We start from the raw sequence: 16,847 nt of genomic DNA on the forward strand, positions 1-16,847 counted from the left end.
TGAAGGAACCAAGCAGTGATTGTTACTTTTAGGTCCCGTGCTATTTATTAGTCTGTTCTGAGTTATATTTATTTAACACCTGATTGGAAATAATAAATCATATAATTATATTTGTATTTTTTGCAAGCTTCACTTTCCTTTTGTTAAAACCAGTGATCAATACAAATAAATATGTACAGTGTATTATTGCAATCTAATAACACCCTTCTGTCGCGGTCACTCTCTCAGACCTGAGCAGCACCCCCAGACGTTTAACGGTCTATTGGTAACTGCCCCAACGACATATGGTATATCCACTGCCACCAGCCAGTATTCACTCTGGCAATGAATAACTCACTTCAGATTCGGATTGTGGTAAAAATAAACATAAGTTTCTATATTGTTTGTACAAAGCGTAACGGTTTCAAGTGACTTGGTAAAACGTTTAATATAACTGTATGGTTATTCAGATAAGTATATTTCAACTCTCTACCTAGTATTCCAATAACTATCCCTTTTGCCTCCTGTTAATTATTCAATCTGCTCTAGCTCTGCTCATTGGCTCTATCTCCCTCTCTCTATCCCTCTATCCCTCTTTAACTCAACTCAACTGCCTCACTTCCAACCTCTAACTGCCTTTTCTATCCTCTCTAACTGCCATCCTTCCACACTCTAATTGCCTGGAGAACTCCCATTGGTCAATCTCCTCCCTGCCAAGTTAACCCTTGGAGAACCTTTAGGGGTGAAACGCCACACCTTCCACCAAGGAGCTTAGCGTGGCATATATGGCTTTACTGGTGAGAATATAAAATGAGCCAAGGATTGCTCTAGTCCAGCACTTGGTTTCTCACTGTGACCAATCAGATGCTTCCAGGAAAGCCACAAGCAGGATATAATTCCAATAGACCCTCCCCCTGAAGTTGTCACCCAGAAATTGGTATTCTTTGAACCTTGAGTTTCCATATATCTGTCATGATTCTCACTTTATGATCGCAGTAACCCTGTGAGGGGTATGTTGAGCAATTGTCCCAGTGATCATTCCTTTTTATTTGTGTGAGTGTCTGGAGGTGGATGGAGGATGGATGGCGGCTAACAGATTGAGGTTGAATCCTGACAAGACAGACGTACGGTTTTCGGGGGACAGGGGGCGGGCAGGTGTGGAGGACTCCCTGGTCCTGAATGGGGTAATTGTGCCCCTGAAGGACCAGATGCGCAGCCTGGGAGCGTCTCCACCCCCATTGTTCTGCCTGGACACTGAGGTCCAGTGCCGAGGGCCTTCTGGCGGTTCCCTTACTGCGAGAAGCCAAGTGACAGGGAACCAGGCAGAGGGCCTTCTCGGTAGTGGCACCCACCCTGTGGAATGCCCTCCCACCAGATGTCAAAGAGAAAAACAACTACCAGACTTTTAGAAGACATCTGAAGGCAGCCCTGTTTAGGGAAGCTGTTAATGTTTGACAGACTACTGTATTTTAATCTTCTGTTGGAAGCCACCCAGAGTGGCTGGGGAAACCCAGCCAGATGGGCAGGGTATAAACAATAAATTATTATTATTATTATTATTATTATTATTATTATTATTATTATTATTACTCAGGTCACTCTGGTCCTAGTCCAATACACCTAGCAACTAAACCACACTGGTATTGGGGTTTTGTATGTCTATTGTCTGTGACTACTTCTGTGTAGACAAAATATATATTGGGTGACGAAGATCATAAGAATCAGATGGTTGGAAGCAGACACCAACCTCTTGAATTCTGCTGAATAATCTACCCATTGGTTTCCAACTGTGAAGTCTGACTTCTGTTGAAACACCAAGAAGTCTTATGGATTGCCATACTGTCCAACTTTTTCACATCCAAAACGGGGGCATCTTCCAGGATGTGCTCCTGGGCGAGTCACTTGACCCATGCTACGATGTCACCCCCCAAAAATGCCTTTTTTTTGGGGGGGGTGAGATTGTGACATGCGAGCTTGCAAGATCACAGCACCCAAAATGGCTGCCATGATCTTGTGCAAAAATAAAATAAAATTAGGATGTCCTGTTTCTTCCAGGACACTTGGTGGGTATGGATTCCTAATGAATCAATTGATTACCGGGAAGCCAGGCAGGCCCAAGACATTTTGCTGCCTGTGGTGAAGTACAAGATGGTGGTTCACATTCCATACACAGAAGCCAGCTGGATTAGCTCTTGAATCTTACTTCAACACTGGTAACAGGAGAGCACACCTGAGGGCAGTAAGCTCACCTAGAGGATGTAGGGCAGGCTACACGGCGTGCACAGTTCTAGCCACCAATACCTTGCTGCCGCTTTCCAGCATCTGCTACCTGAAGCAGCTGCTTCACTCTGCCTAATGGTAGTGGAAGGGGTTAATTAGCTAACCCAGGGGTCTGCAACCTTTAAGACCAAAAGAGCCACTTGGACCCGTTTCCGAAGGGGAAAAAAAATCTGGGAGCCGCAAAACCATTGCGACATTTAAAACAAATATAACACTGCATTTTATTTTTAAAAATCCGATTTAAATTTTAAAAAATCCGATTTAAATAAAAAAAAATCCGATTTAAATTTTAAAAATCCAATTAAAAAAAAATCATTCATTTTTATCCACCCTGGGGACCACTACCAGGTCACAGCCTGATCCAAGGTGGGTTGCAACAGCATACAAATATTTGATTCGTTGTTTTTTTTTAAAAAAATGAGTCCTCAACTGCACACTTGTGTTAAATGTTTGTCCCATGTCTTATTGAAGACTGCTGGCTTTTACGATAATCTTAGTGTCTTTTACCCTTAATATTCCAGACCAGAGGCTATGTTCACCTCTTCCAACCTCCTCTCTTGCTAAATAAAGCACAGAATTGCACCAGAGAAGCCTGTGATGTTTGTGCTGACTTGCATACAGGTGGCTGTAGTAGGTCGTAGTGTTCAAACCTTTTTAGGGGAGTTCCCTGCCCCCTTAATGACAATGGCGATAGATTTTGCACATGAACACAGATCCAAGTTAGGACTCCTCTCTTCCACACCAACAGGTGCTTTGTCAAGGCTCCCCTAACACACACTCAGGACAGAGGAAAAACTGCAAAACGTCCCGGCCTAGCTCCGGGGCGGAGAGAGACGCGCGCCCGCAAGAGCGCGGTCTGAGGCTGCGAGCGGAACCAGGAGCGAAGGAGGCAGCGGCAGGGAAACAGGCGCCGCTTCCTCGACCATTTTTAAAAAGAGGGCTTCCCCCCTCGCCCGCACCCTCCGCCCCTGGCCCAGCCCGCAGCTGCCTACCTCGTCGTCGCCTCGACGCAGCAGCCAGCAGCCTTCCGAGAGGAACCGCGGCCAGCCCTCCCCCGCGGTCCCACGACCCAGCCGAGGAGTCCTGGCCTCCAGTGCCCGTGCGGGGACGCGTCTGAAGGCCCCCTTCCTGCCCCCATGCCGTCCCGCCTCCCAGCTGCCTCTGGATGCCGCGGGGTCCCACATACCCGCCGACCCCGGAGCTCCCCTGTCCACCCCAAGGCCGCCTCCCACGCTAGGAAGACTCCCGGAGCTGGGCAGGGTTGGTCCCGCCAGGCAGGCTCGGGGGGGGGGGCGGCCTCTCCCATGGGCGCCTGCTTCGGAGGTGGAGGCGGGGTCTTCAAAGTTCCCCCTCCCGCTAGCCCAGCTCCATCTCTTCCCGAAGGAGCGTGCGCGCCTCAGGCGTGCTCCCCACCAGAGACCTCGGCTGAGCTGCGCCACCTCTACTGCGTCCCCACCGCCTCCGAGCCCCGCTGCCCCGCTGTTCAAGGCCAGGTGATCCTGGGTACGCCCCTGAGCAGCGCCCTCAGCCTCCGGAGGGCGGGCCGCCGGCCAGCTGGAGGGCGGTTGCTGCCAGCTGGAGAAGTGGGCGGGCGTATCCGCCCCGGAGCTCCGGAGCCGCGGCAGCCGTGTAAAAGAGCCGCATGCGGCTCCGGAGCCGCAGGTTGCTGACCCCCGAGCTAACCTATATATATTCACCTAAATGTATTGTTAGTCCAGTGAATGTATTAAGTATAAAAGAACTTCTTAAGCTTTTCTGTATGAAATTGCTCTGTAAAGCTGTGAACTCTGATCTACATTGCACTGGCAAATGATGACTAAAGTGTCTGGAGATAACAGTAGACCTTACACAGAGAGTAGAACTGTCCTTGCAGAGAGGAACTGTTGCCTAGGTCAAGAGATAGGGTGGCCTTGCTGGAGTGCGCATGAACCAACTCTGGCTAAATGTCATTTGCCTTATATGTACAACAGGAAATATATATGGACAAGAGGAAGTTTTCTGGGGTAGGAAGAGAGCCAAAGAACTGTCTATAAGAACTGTCTGAAAATTGGCTAGTTTTGTACTTGCTTGGATGTCTGAACACCGCAAGTACCTCTGCATGCAGAATAATAAATCTTTCTCTCTCTGAAGCCAGAAGCCTCAGGTGTTTTCTGCTTCCATGTTTTCTCACCGGGCGCAACAATGGGAACCCGTAGGGGCAAATAAGGCTCCAGTAGGGCTGGGCCCGAGGGAAGCAATGCAGTCCCCAAACCTATCCTCAGAGGGTCTGGGATGAAGGCCTATTTTATAAACTTTAGGCTGAGCAATCATAGGCTCAAATGTTCCTCTTTCTGTGGCATCCCTTGGAGAACCTCATTGGAAGCACCAAAATGTCACTCAGTACAGGGCAATCCAATCTCTTAACCAAAGGAATTAATATCTACCTTCCAGCACTTCACAGACCAAACCTTCACAACCAAACCAAAGTGTACAAGAAAAGAAAACACGCTTGAGCAGGCATTTAGCATGCAAATAAATTCAGAGGAATAAACAAGTAAACCAAACCACTTGGAGAGGGAAGGTTCAAAAAACCCCTCCAACCCTCCAGGAGCTCCATCCCATTCGATTTTGGGGAATAAATTCCCCTTGACTTCTGATATGACAATCAAACCTCCCACAGGAGCTAAATTCCTCCGCCCCACGTCTTCCTTCCATAGCTGGGTTGCAGACCAATATCGTATGGATTCACCAGAAACTGTTGACCTGAAGCAGTGACAAACCCAATTAAAATTGAAGTCCACCATCTAAAAGCCACATAGCAGCCACGTAACATTTTACCTCTATTAGCCCGACAGGGAAGTGGCTGTCCTGCCCCTAGCCCCTAGCCACAGGAATAAATCCAGCACGATTTCCCCTCAGATCTCAGCCCTTTTCTCTGTACTCATAGACAGAGGTCAGAATCAAGGTCATTGGTCTGCGTCTGAATAAGGTAGAGATAAGGTCAGGGTATAAATGCTGACTCCCAGTGTCCATTTAAACTTTGATTTATTGCAATCGTCTGTTACTCCACTCAGATAACATCATAAATATGTTTTACAACTGGAGCCCCAGAATCATCTCAATAAACACAGATTTTTTTTTAAAAAAAAAACAAAAACTAACAGGTAACTAAATAAGAGTTCAGTTCACAGAAGAAGAAAAACAGATGCCAGTGTCATAGTGAGAACATTTCATAGCTGGGGTATCACAACAGAAAAAGCCCTTTCTATGAGCATCACCTCAGAAATTGTGGGAATTTGGCCAAGGGTGTCTGTGGATGGTCTTAATAGTCAGACAGGTTCCTGAAGAAGGCAGTATTTTGGATACCAAGGCTAAGCTGGTGAGGACCTTGAAGGAAAGAAGCAAGACTCAGAAACAGACCAGTAGGCAGACTGGCAAGGAGTCAAGTCTGGCAAAATGCCATCCATTTGTTTGCTAGATTTTGTACTAATTGAAATTCCCAAGCAGTCTAGTCTGTAAGAGCATCTCCAAGAGGGCATTTCAATAGTCCTTTTTAATAAGATTCTGTATCTCTCTCATTCGTCAACGGAAGAGACGATTATTCCCATTTTACAGAGCAAAATGCTGAGCTGGCAGGTTGTCAACTGTCCTGACTGAGTAGGTATTTGCAATCTGGATTTGACCGCAGCATATTGTCTTTTAAACAGCACTGTCTACGTATAGCCGTTGGCCACCTTGTCTGCCTTCTCTTTGTACCACCTCTGTCAATCTATATCCAGACACTGATCCATCCCTCCACATCCCTCCAAGCCACCCATCTCTAAACTTCATTTCCCCATTCTGCCTCCTTCTTTCCCCCATGCATCTCTCTAGCCTCCCGTGTTCTCTGTCTTCCGGGGTTGAAACCAGAATATTATACTGATACCAGAAGTATGGTAGCAAATCTGAGGCGGTTGTTTTTCCTGCTTGTACATATCGATTCACTCCCTTTCTGTTCCTTCTATCCACTTTGATTGGCGCTGTCTCTCCATTTCTCTCACATTCTATTGACAAACTGTTTTATAACTTATTTTCTTCTGAAGGTGACTGGGCATCTGTAGGGTCCATTAGGGCAAAGGACGACTGACTGCAACCTGCTGTAAACCCTTTTGTAATCACCCATTGCCTTTGAGTTCCCACCCTGGGCATCTGTTGAAAAGAAACCACTTACCCCATGACATTTGGACATCCCTGCATCTTTTCTCAGAAGTGTTGTTCCAGGTCACTCTTTCTCTTCTTGAGTCATGTTGTATCTTCTCTCTCTCTCTCTTCCTTCTCTCTCATCACCTCTTTTCTCTTCCTTAATTCTCGTCTCCTGGCCGTCAAGGATGCCTCTCACTCACTTTTACTCTCCTCTGCTCCCTCAGACCAACTGTTGGGAACGTAGATCCCAGCTAATCCCTGGAGCATCTGTAATTTGCCTTGAGTTGAAAGGGAGGCAAGCACAAGCCCCTCCCCCTGGCCCTTTGGGATTGGCTGCTTTTGGGTGTCCCTCTCCAGCTGTTTATGGACAGCTGGATAGAGAGAGAGCCAGAATGGGAAAGGGGAAGGACTGAAAAATGAGGAGGGATAGGGTCCAGGCCTGCCTTTCAACTTCTTATATCTTTATGTTTTCCTTTCTTTTGTATTTATCGGTTCATTCATTTTATTTTATTTTTCATTCTCTCTTTGTTAAGCTCCCTCCAACCACTCTATTTTCTCTCTCTACACTCAGCGATAAAGTGCAGAGGCCTGCAAATCAATGCATGGAAAATGCTCCCAGGGGATCAGAAACGTCCTGGTGGAAACCATTAATGGTTTAAGCTTTGGACAGTCAGGACTCATAAACTGCAGAACGTGCCTTTCTTTTCCATATCTACCCTACCTGGGGACACTCACTCACACACACACACACACACACACACACACACACACACACACACACAGAGGCATAATTTAAAAAGAGTAATTAAAATGCCTCCTTCATGGCTTCCTTCATTTTCACAATTTACTGTCAGGTGTCATAATTTGCCAAATTATGTTAGAAAATATCTGAAGCAAACGTGATGTTTGGAGTTCTGACATTTTCTGGTAATAGCCAAAATCCAGTTTCAGCAACTCACAGAAATTGCATCATTTTCTCAAGATATGGCCACTTAACAAAGAAATCCTGAAAATGTGTATAAGGGGATAGGCAGAATTCAGCTTCATCTGAGCACTTAGCAACTTGCCTTGGAAAATGTCGACATTTACCAATAGACAATAAAAATGTGGATGAGAATTGACTATCAGTCAATTTGTTTTCCTGAACTTTGCTGTCAAATGTCAGTGATTTCTCATGGGTTTTCTAAAACGTTAAAGAAGTATTGTATATTAAGATGGTTGGCATCTCTCTGTCTTGGGAGACATAGGAAGTGTGGGTTTTCAGTGGTGAAGTCAAGCCGTTGGAGAGTTACAGAGATCAATACAGCTGGGGCAGCTGAAGGCGTCCGATTGTGCTGATGCAGGTATACCATGGCTTTTCTTCTTTCTGCGTATTAATAATATTCACAGAGCTTTGGCATTTACTGTCGCTTAAGGGTGAGCTGAAATAACTTGCTGTTCTTTTGTATATTTGTTCAGCAGGGCAAAAAACTTTTAAAAATATTTTTTTCTGACATTTTTTGAACATTCACAGAGCTTTGGCATCTACTGTCGCTAAGGGTGAGCTAAAATAACTTGCTGTTCTTTTGTATATTTGTTCAGCAGGGCAAAAAACTTTTTTAAAAATATTTTTTTCTGACATTTTTTGAGGCACTGTGTAGAAGAACTGACTTCGTCCTCAGTGGTGTCTTTCAGTTGCCCTCAGTGATTTCATCACACAGCCAAATCTGATTGGTTGTGTAGCATCACACAACCAATTTAATAAGTGATGCCAAATTGAGTGGAATTACCTGTGTGACTAATCCAGGAAGAAGATTCAGTGTGTTGGGGGGGGGGGACAGGACGGGACATAAGTAGCAGCAGCACTGTAAACAGTGGCACCTTACAAAGTAAAGAAGAAGAAGAAGAAGAGTTTGGATTTGATATCCCGCTTTTCACTACCCGAAGGAGTCTCAAAGCGGCTAACATTCTCCTTTCCCTTCCTCCCCCACAACAAGGACTCTGTGAGGTGAGTGGGGCTGAGAGACTTCAGAGAAGTGTGACTAGCCCAAGGTCACCCAGCAGCTGCATGTGGAGGAGTGGAGACAAGAACCCGGTTCCCCAGATAACGAGTCTACCGCTCTTAACCACTACACCGAGCGACTTTTTAGTTTTACAGGAGATATTTCTGCGCCACCAAAATGGTAAATTTTGTCTTGAAAGCAGAGAATCTTCATCGCAACACTGATCAGAGATATATTCCGCTCATATGTAATAGCTTGTTTAAAAGGCACTGGGGCTATTTATATTTTACACAGGACAATAAAAAAGGCCTTTGAACCTTTCTCGCTCTGCTTTTGCCCTGCCTGAGTGTTATTTGTTAATGCAGGACAGGCTGTGCAGGAAGAGAAAGCAAATGTCAAGCATTTTAAAAGTCTTACACGATAGTCCTATTTAATCACAAATCGATGTAAGTCTCCCACTTGTGCAACCAGTGAATTATGCAGCACAGCTATATTTCAGTGAGGGAACAGTGCTTTCTTTACATCAAACCCCTTTCTTAACAAAAGGTTGCATTCTTAAAGCAGCAGCACACTTAACGCAGAGGCTACATCTGTGCTCTTGCACTTTTCCTTTCGTAAGGAGCACTTACCTAGCAAAATGAATGGGGATATTGAGAGTTCACCTCTATATTGAAAAGGAAATTGCCTTTTAAGAGCAGTAGTCTCGTTTCTAGGCCAACATCTCCACCTTGTGGAGAGATTGGAGGCTTCCACCAGCTTACTGTAGTTACCATTTTCGGAAATATGAGTTGGGAATTCTATTTCATTCCTGCTGAGCACCCAGCCTTCAAATCTATATCTAACTTTATGGGAACACTTTGACCTCTGTCTAACTTTATGGAACACCACAACCACTTTGACCTGCCTGCCGTGGAACAGCTGCAAAACGTATGATATTTTAGTAAATGTTCCAGGAGGACACAGATTTGGTCCATTGCAGGGAATGGGCCAGCTTTGGGGTTATCCACACTTGTTCTTGTCCCACAGTCCACTTTCTCCTCCTCCTCTGAAGTGAATTTGAGTATACCGTGGAATTTCTAAAGGCCCATAAGAACACAGAACAATATTGTACTGTACATCCCTGGCATGTTTCCTTTTTATGTGAATCAATACCTAACCACCAAAGATCTTTTCTGCCAATTGAGAGCCTCAGAGAGTCTCTGACTTCTTGGGCCCACTGGAGGTGATGTTATCATCCATTTCCTGTAGCTTCAGATGCAACTGTGGGCCCACAGAAAACATCAACATCTTGAGGGTTGAGGACGGCGGAGGTGAAATGAGATATTATGGGCACTAATAGCGATCTGCTACAATGCTTGCATTTATTCGTTCTCTTCTATTGGTGAGAATCAGAGAGGCCAAAACAGTTGACTCAAGGGAGTTAGAAACAAGGGCATTTACCAACACAACTGTGTGGGTATGTGTGTGTGAGAGGCAGGGTTATTATCTGAAATGAAGGGTTGTGGCTATAAATTATGCCATTTGCCCTGTTGTTGTTGTTGTTCAGTCGTTCAGTCGTGTCTGACTCTTCGTGACCCCATGGATCAGAGCACGCCAGGCACGCCTATCCTCCACTGCCTCCCGCAGTTTGGCCAAACTCATGCCAGTCGCTTCGAGAACACTGTCCAACCATCTCATCCTCTGTCGTCCCCTTCTCCTTGTGCCCGCCATCTTCCCCAACATCAGGGTCTTTTCTAGGGAGTCTTCTCTTCTCATGAGGTGGCCAAAGTACTGGAGCCTCAACTTCAGGATCTGTCCTTCTAGTGAGCACTCAGGGCTGATTTCTTTGAGAATGGATAGGTTTGATCTTCTTGCAGTCCATGGAACGCTCAAGAGTCTCCTCCAGCACCATAATTCAAAAGCATCAATTCTTTGGCGATCAGCCATTTACCCTGCAAATCCTCAACTCTATATTAATCCAATTTGGATGGACTATATAGGCTATTGCTTATTGATGAAGAGAACAGGACTGCGGACTCTGCACATGCATCAAATGTTCGGCTTCCAAAAAAGTGTTCAAGACCGGAACACTCACTTCTGGGTTTCAATAATCCGGGAGCCAAAATGTATGAGTACCAAGGTGTTCGACAACCAAGGTACAACTGTATTGAGGTCTCACTGGGTGGCAGATACAGACAGAAAGTAATTATGTTGGGGATCAGACTTGTGTCCATCATGCATCTGGCATGATGCAACCATTTGTCAGGGATTGTCCCAGTAACAAATGCTGTGCTGGCCTTTTTAAAACATAGGATAACTGCTTTTGCAAGCCACATCATTACATATATTTTTAATTCAGCTTTTCAGCCAAAGTTCAGAGTGAACCGGGTGGTGGCAGGACAGCAGGCAATGTAAGGTTGGCAGCAATTTCTTTGGAAGAAGAGATTCAAGATCAGGCTGCGTATGTGAACTTACCCACTGATACTGATTATCAAAATGATATGCAGCATATCCACATCTGCAGCAGGACAAAGACCAGCTGTTACAAGAAATCAAGCAAGCAAGCAAGCAAGCAAGCAAGCAAGCAAGCAAGCAAGCGTGTCTCTTGGGAAAAGATCCTCTCAACAATTGCACACCCCAGGAAATCAACCACAGATGACATCAAGTCAGAGGTGACACTGCCTTCCTTGCCAGTTCATGAGTAAGTTCATTGCCCTCGGTCCATATAAATTGGTTTCAAGATGGAATGGAAATGCTGGAATTTGATAAAAAAAGAAAAGAAAACTCATTAGAATATTATCTGACCCTCAGTAACGTGTCTCTGACTTTTTGGGCACACACTGGGCTATCTCTATTAGTTTCCTTCCCAGAACTTAGCTGTGCATCCAATTCCAGCAGAAAATAATAAAAAAGTTAGTTTTTGGGTTTGTTTGTTTTTAATACTGTAAAGATTTTTGTTTAAATGTTTAACCCACTTGGGTCTTTCCCCTGCAAATTTCATCCACTTATGTGAAATGGAAACAAGTTGTCATTTTTAGATTCCTCATTATTATCAACGAGGGGGGGGGGAGTTTTAAATTTAGTAGATCAGATTTGAGCTCAAATAACAAATTGAATCAGAATGAGAAAGAGCATATCCAAAACAGACCAGCCAGTTTTCTAAGCACTGCCTGCTACCATTTTATTTTCCTACAGTGCTTGCAGAATGATGTTGTGTGGGTGGAATAGTGGAAAATCAAAGTAGCAGCTAGAGAGAGATTCTGATAGCTGCTTGGTGCACCAAACCTGAATTTTGAAAAGGGTGTTCCTAGGGTAGGTATTCTAAAGGGACGCTGTGAGTGCCTCTTCCAATATGTGCCTATTTGTGCCCTATGATCATTTCCTGAGGTCGTTTATCGAAGGCCTTCCTCCTGGTACTGCTTCCTTATGAAGGACAAATGGTGCCGAGGAGAGAGAGAGCCTTTTGGTGGTGGCCCCCATTTTTGGAATTTCCTCTTCAAAGAGGTTCACCAATCACCTGCTTTTAATGTCTTTATTGTGTCTTTTAATTATTCACGGCATCTTCTAACATTTTAATTCTATGCAATATTATGTATGCTTGTTTCTGTTTATGTCTGATGAGGATAGCTTTTTTTTTGCTATCACAGGATAGGTTCTGTAGCTATGATACAATTGCACTGGGGTTAAAGCATTCTTGTTACTGTTTGCTTTGTTATGTCCATTAATCGTATGTATTGGTTGTGCTGGATATCTTAATTTGTTGGATGAAGCTTCTAGATGAGGTGACAAACGTGTGAATCAAGAAATGAATGAATCTTTGTGGCACACGAGGCATTTTGAGAGATCAACCTTTCAGCAGGCTTGGCCCCCTGATAATTGACCAGAAGACAGGCTGGTTATACCCAGTGCCAAGCCAAACCTCACTTACATCTGTAATCAATAAGGATGTGGCCTAACTGAACCCAGTAATCTTGTCTGTGCTCCTTTAATTGTTTGTTTGCATTGCATTCTAAGGGTGGTGGGTCACATCATCTGGGCACATAACTGGAAAATTTGGCCTTGTGGTGATATGTCCTCTCTACTTGTTTATAAGCTTCCCCAGAGCAGAAAGACAGGATTGGGCAGGGGAGTTGAGGGAAACCTTTCCCCCCTTTTCTTCTTCTTCTTCTTCTTCTTCTTCTTCTTCTTCTTCTTCTTCTTCTTCTTCTTCTTCTTCTTCTTCTTCTTCTTCTTCTTCTTCCTCCTCCTCTTTTTGACTAGAGCACAAACACATAGAAAAATACACAAAGCATAATGAAAGGGGGGGCAGGCCTTGACATGTGGAATCAAGTAGATTTGCTTTGACCTGAAGCAGGAAACAAACTGGAACATTGGCAGGAAGGGAAGGGTGAAATTATCAGCTGAAGCTTTAGTGTTTTCTTCCTTCGAGCTGCAGGGGGAGCTGCTAAACCTGCTTGGAGGCCTCTTAATCTGGGAGAGAAACCTCAGTTCAAACTCTTAGAAGAGAGGTAGGTAGCCGTGTTGGTCTGCCATAGTCAAAACAAAACAAAATAAAAAATTCAATAAAAAATTCAATTTAAAAAGTGTGCATGCACACGAAAGCTCATACCAAGAACTAACTTAGTTGGTCTCTAAGGTGCTTGAGTTTGGCCAAACTGCGAGAGGCAGTGAAGGATAGGCGTGCCTGGCGTGCTCTGGTCCATGGGGTCACGAAGAGTCGGACACGACTGAACGACTGAACAACAACAACAAAAGGTGCTACTAGAAGGAATTTTTTATTTTATTTTCTTAGAAGAGAGAGAGAATTGCTTTTTTAAAAAAAGTGTGAATAATTATGTGGAAAAATAAATGGACATGATTTCCCCCGATGAAATGGGAAATAAACAGTATTTCCCATAAGATATACACCACCAATATTCCCTAAGGGCTAGGGTTTTTTTTTTTTTTTTAAAGAAAACACTGAAACTACTGTGATGGGAAAAAAATATTCTAAGCACGTGTTTTTTTAAAGTCAGTTTCCAGCTCTTAAGGTTGGGGACATGCTTAACTGATACGAACAATGTCAACTCATGTCTCAGAAGCAAGAGTGGTTGGGGGCGGGGGGGCCTGCATTTCGATTGTCCAAAATTTCAGCGCCATGAACACCAGTTTCTCCCACCTCATTACAAAGAGAAACAGGATAAATTATGCACAGCAAGCAAATATATACTAATTTGCAAATATATATCGGTTTGCAATTGTGGGCATCCCTTAGTCACTGTTGTCAGGCATGGTTTGCTGCCTGGGGGTGGGGTGGGGTGGAGGAAGCCCTTTGGTCTGACAAATACATTGGGGTGAATGTTGGCCAACAGGGACACTGTGTGCCTGTCAGACTCCTACAACCAAAGTCCATGCAGTGAGGAGGGAGGAATCTTAGCAAACCCTGCGGTGTGCGGCTGTTAACTTGCCCAGGTGATGTGGATAGAAATTACCTTCCTCTATTAATGAACATCTGCCCAGACCTAATTTGATTTGGTTACATTGGTTGAATCTGACTAGTCACTTTGTTTTGCAGATCCACATTTGGTAGCCTTGACTCTTCTTCCTGGTGTGCTGGCAAATGGAAACACACCTCTTTAAATGAAAATAGGTGACAAAACGAATTGGAAGTTATTTCCCTCCACTCCCTTTGTGATTTATTTTTGCAACCGATAAAAATCCCTTTGATTCCCGCAGCTACGCTGTAACCCAGGAATATGTATTTGAAACTGTGTTGGTAAAGAAATGGAAAAGAATCACAAATGTAACTTACAGTGTCTTTTAGTTTTAAAAGTAACAGATGCAAATCACAGGTGTAACTTTATTTGCCAAGCTGATAGGCACTGTAAACCCTTCTGGGAAACATTGAAACATTTCTTTCTCTTGCTCGACCTCTGGAATCATGAACTGCCGGACTCCTAATCTGCCTTCAGAAAACTTGTATTTCACTTGTGAAATCTTCCCTGAGACCCGTGAATGTTACAAAGCTCAATGTCAACAGATTCTGGACAATGCATTGTATTTGACTGTCATGCTCTCTGCATCCCCATGTAATCTCTCTGAGTACAGTTACCAAGGTATTGCTCCAACCATCAAGCTACCACCTCAAATAGATTTGTCAAAAATAAATGTATTTGCACCTATCACCAAAGTGTCCGTTTATATTCCTATATCTATCTGTCCCCACCCCCAGTGTACCTGAGCTGCCCACTTCCATTTCAGTGGTCGGGTGATTTTGGGGTGGAAACCTTACCAAGGAATCACACAAAACCAAGGTTATATAATGTCATACATGCTTTCGTTTGGGGTTCTCTACTGGGTGGGGACCTGGTTGCCACTGAATCTTAATAAATAGATCCAAGCTCATCCAGCAGCAATTGCTCTGATATACCTGGCTGCATCATCTTCTTTTCTCTGACTGTCCAGTGATCTCTCTTGTGGGTCCTGCTTCCTCAAAAATGGGTGCGGATCCTCCAAAGGCCCTCTCCGTGGGTTTTTCATTGCCTGCCTAGGTGTTGCCTGAAATTTGTGGACTTATTAGTAGGCAGGGCTTTTAACTTCCTTCAGAAGTACCCAAGTTCTATTGGCTTGCTGTGGTGCCTGGCTCCCTCCTCCACTCCTGGCCAGCCTCCACGTTTGAAATATACTCGGAGTCGAGTGTGAATTTCATGCTCTTTATTCAGCTCATAGTAGTGAGGAATGTAGTTCCCCCAAAACGTTTGCTTTATGTACACTATTTACACAATGGGCCCCACGTGATTGGCTAATTCTGGGATACTCCTGTATGCCAATTGGAGTGCAGATTCACTTCCACCTGGAGCTGGATTGGGTGGCTCCTGCGAACCAGTCAGACTGCTGCAATCTCAATCCTATTGTTCTAGGACCAATCAGACTGCTGCAGTTTGGATCCTATTCAACTCAGTACATAACACCGTTGCTCGATATTACTGCATAATACTCTGTTTATTTAAAAACAATAAACAACAAATCCAAAGAAAGTGAACTTAAACTAAAGGAACTACTTTGCCCCTGACGTATGAATTCAAAATGACTAAACTGTAGTTAGGGAACATTCCAAAACACTCAGATTCCAAGAAGAAATTATATATATTCCATAATTGATCCATAATCGGAAGCCCCATAGAGCTGAGTGAGATTTACTTCAGAGTAGTCAATAAGGGAGCAGTCTGTTTCTGGTCTATGTAAGTTTCAGATATGTTCATTCGAGAGAGAAAAATAGAGAAGTGCTTCGGTGCTTTGAAGACTTTCCCCCGGATAATGCTTTACTAAGGTTTTCTTTTTAATCTGATGTGAGTATTCCCTTAGTATGTGAAGCAGTATTTGACCACCAGAGAGCTTTTCAGCGGATTGAGAGCCTCTGAGATGTACAGGATCCGGGGCGGGTCAGAGACGATGCTGTTGTCAGCTTCCTGTAGCTTCAGATGTAATCTGGCGGTTGACAGCAAACATCACCATCACGGGGGCTGAGGACCATAGAGCTGGAATTGGATCTTGTGGGTTCTTATTGTGGTCTCTCGTGATGCCCGCGCTCTCCATTCTCTTATTTTGGTGAGAATCACAAGGGCCAAACTGTTGGCTCCGGGGAGTTAGAAACAACAACATTTGCCAGTATGTGTGTTTGGTATGTGGGTGAATGTTACTATCCGAAATGAAGGACTGTTTGCCATGTGATTCCTCAACTCTACTGTAATCCAATATGGATGCACTATACAGGAGATTCTTGATTGATGAAGAGAATGGGACTGTAGACTCAGCATATACTCAGTGGCTCCTGGATTTTACTTCACGTGAATGCATGAGAGAGGTGTAAGAAGAACACAGACAATGAAAAGATCTTCCACAGTCCGTTCTCAGAGTCTAGCCCTGATTGTTTGCATATCTGAGGCATATTTTTTGGGGGGGGGGGGGGGACAAGTGGGAGCTGTGCTCCAGCATGAATCTTCTTGTTGTTAGTCCTGTTTTCTAACAGTCTCTTAATTTTTTTCAGGCTGCTTCCTGCTTCAGGAGGAAATGGATATTTAAAAGACAGCGAAAGGTAAGAATATGTCAAGAGGGACAGTGCCTGTCTAATATTTAATGGGAGTGCCTCACCAGTAAAAACCCAAACCTTTATTTTGTGGAAGAGACCACCCAATAGGTTGGTACCTGCAGGAAGCTTTCTCCTGCAGAGCGCAGTGATCACTTTAGAATATAAGAGGTGAGATGATACTTCAATGCATTTTTGAATTTTATTTTCATTAATATGGGTGTTAGGAGAGGGGTACATGTGTGGGGCATATTGTTCTCCTTATGGGGTAGTTGGTCCACATTTTGTCCCCCACCCTGCACTCAGCTCTCACCTGCAGCTCCCAGAAGCTTTCAGCATGTGACAGCAGCCACACTCCAGGAATAGCTTCGACTGGCTGGCTAAACCAGGTGCCAGGTAGC

This window comes from Lacerta agilis, chromosome 14 (assembly GCF_009819535.1).
Source record: "Lacerta agilis isolate rLacAgi1 chromosome 14, rLacAgi1.pri, whole genome shotgun sequence".
Lineage (NCBI taxonomy): Eukaryota > Metazoa > Chordata > Lepidosauria > Squamata > Lacertidae > Lacerta > Lacerta agilis.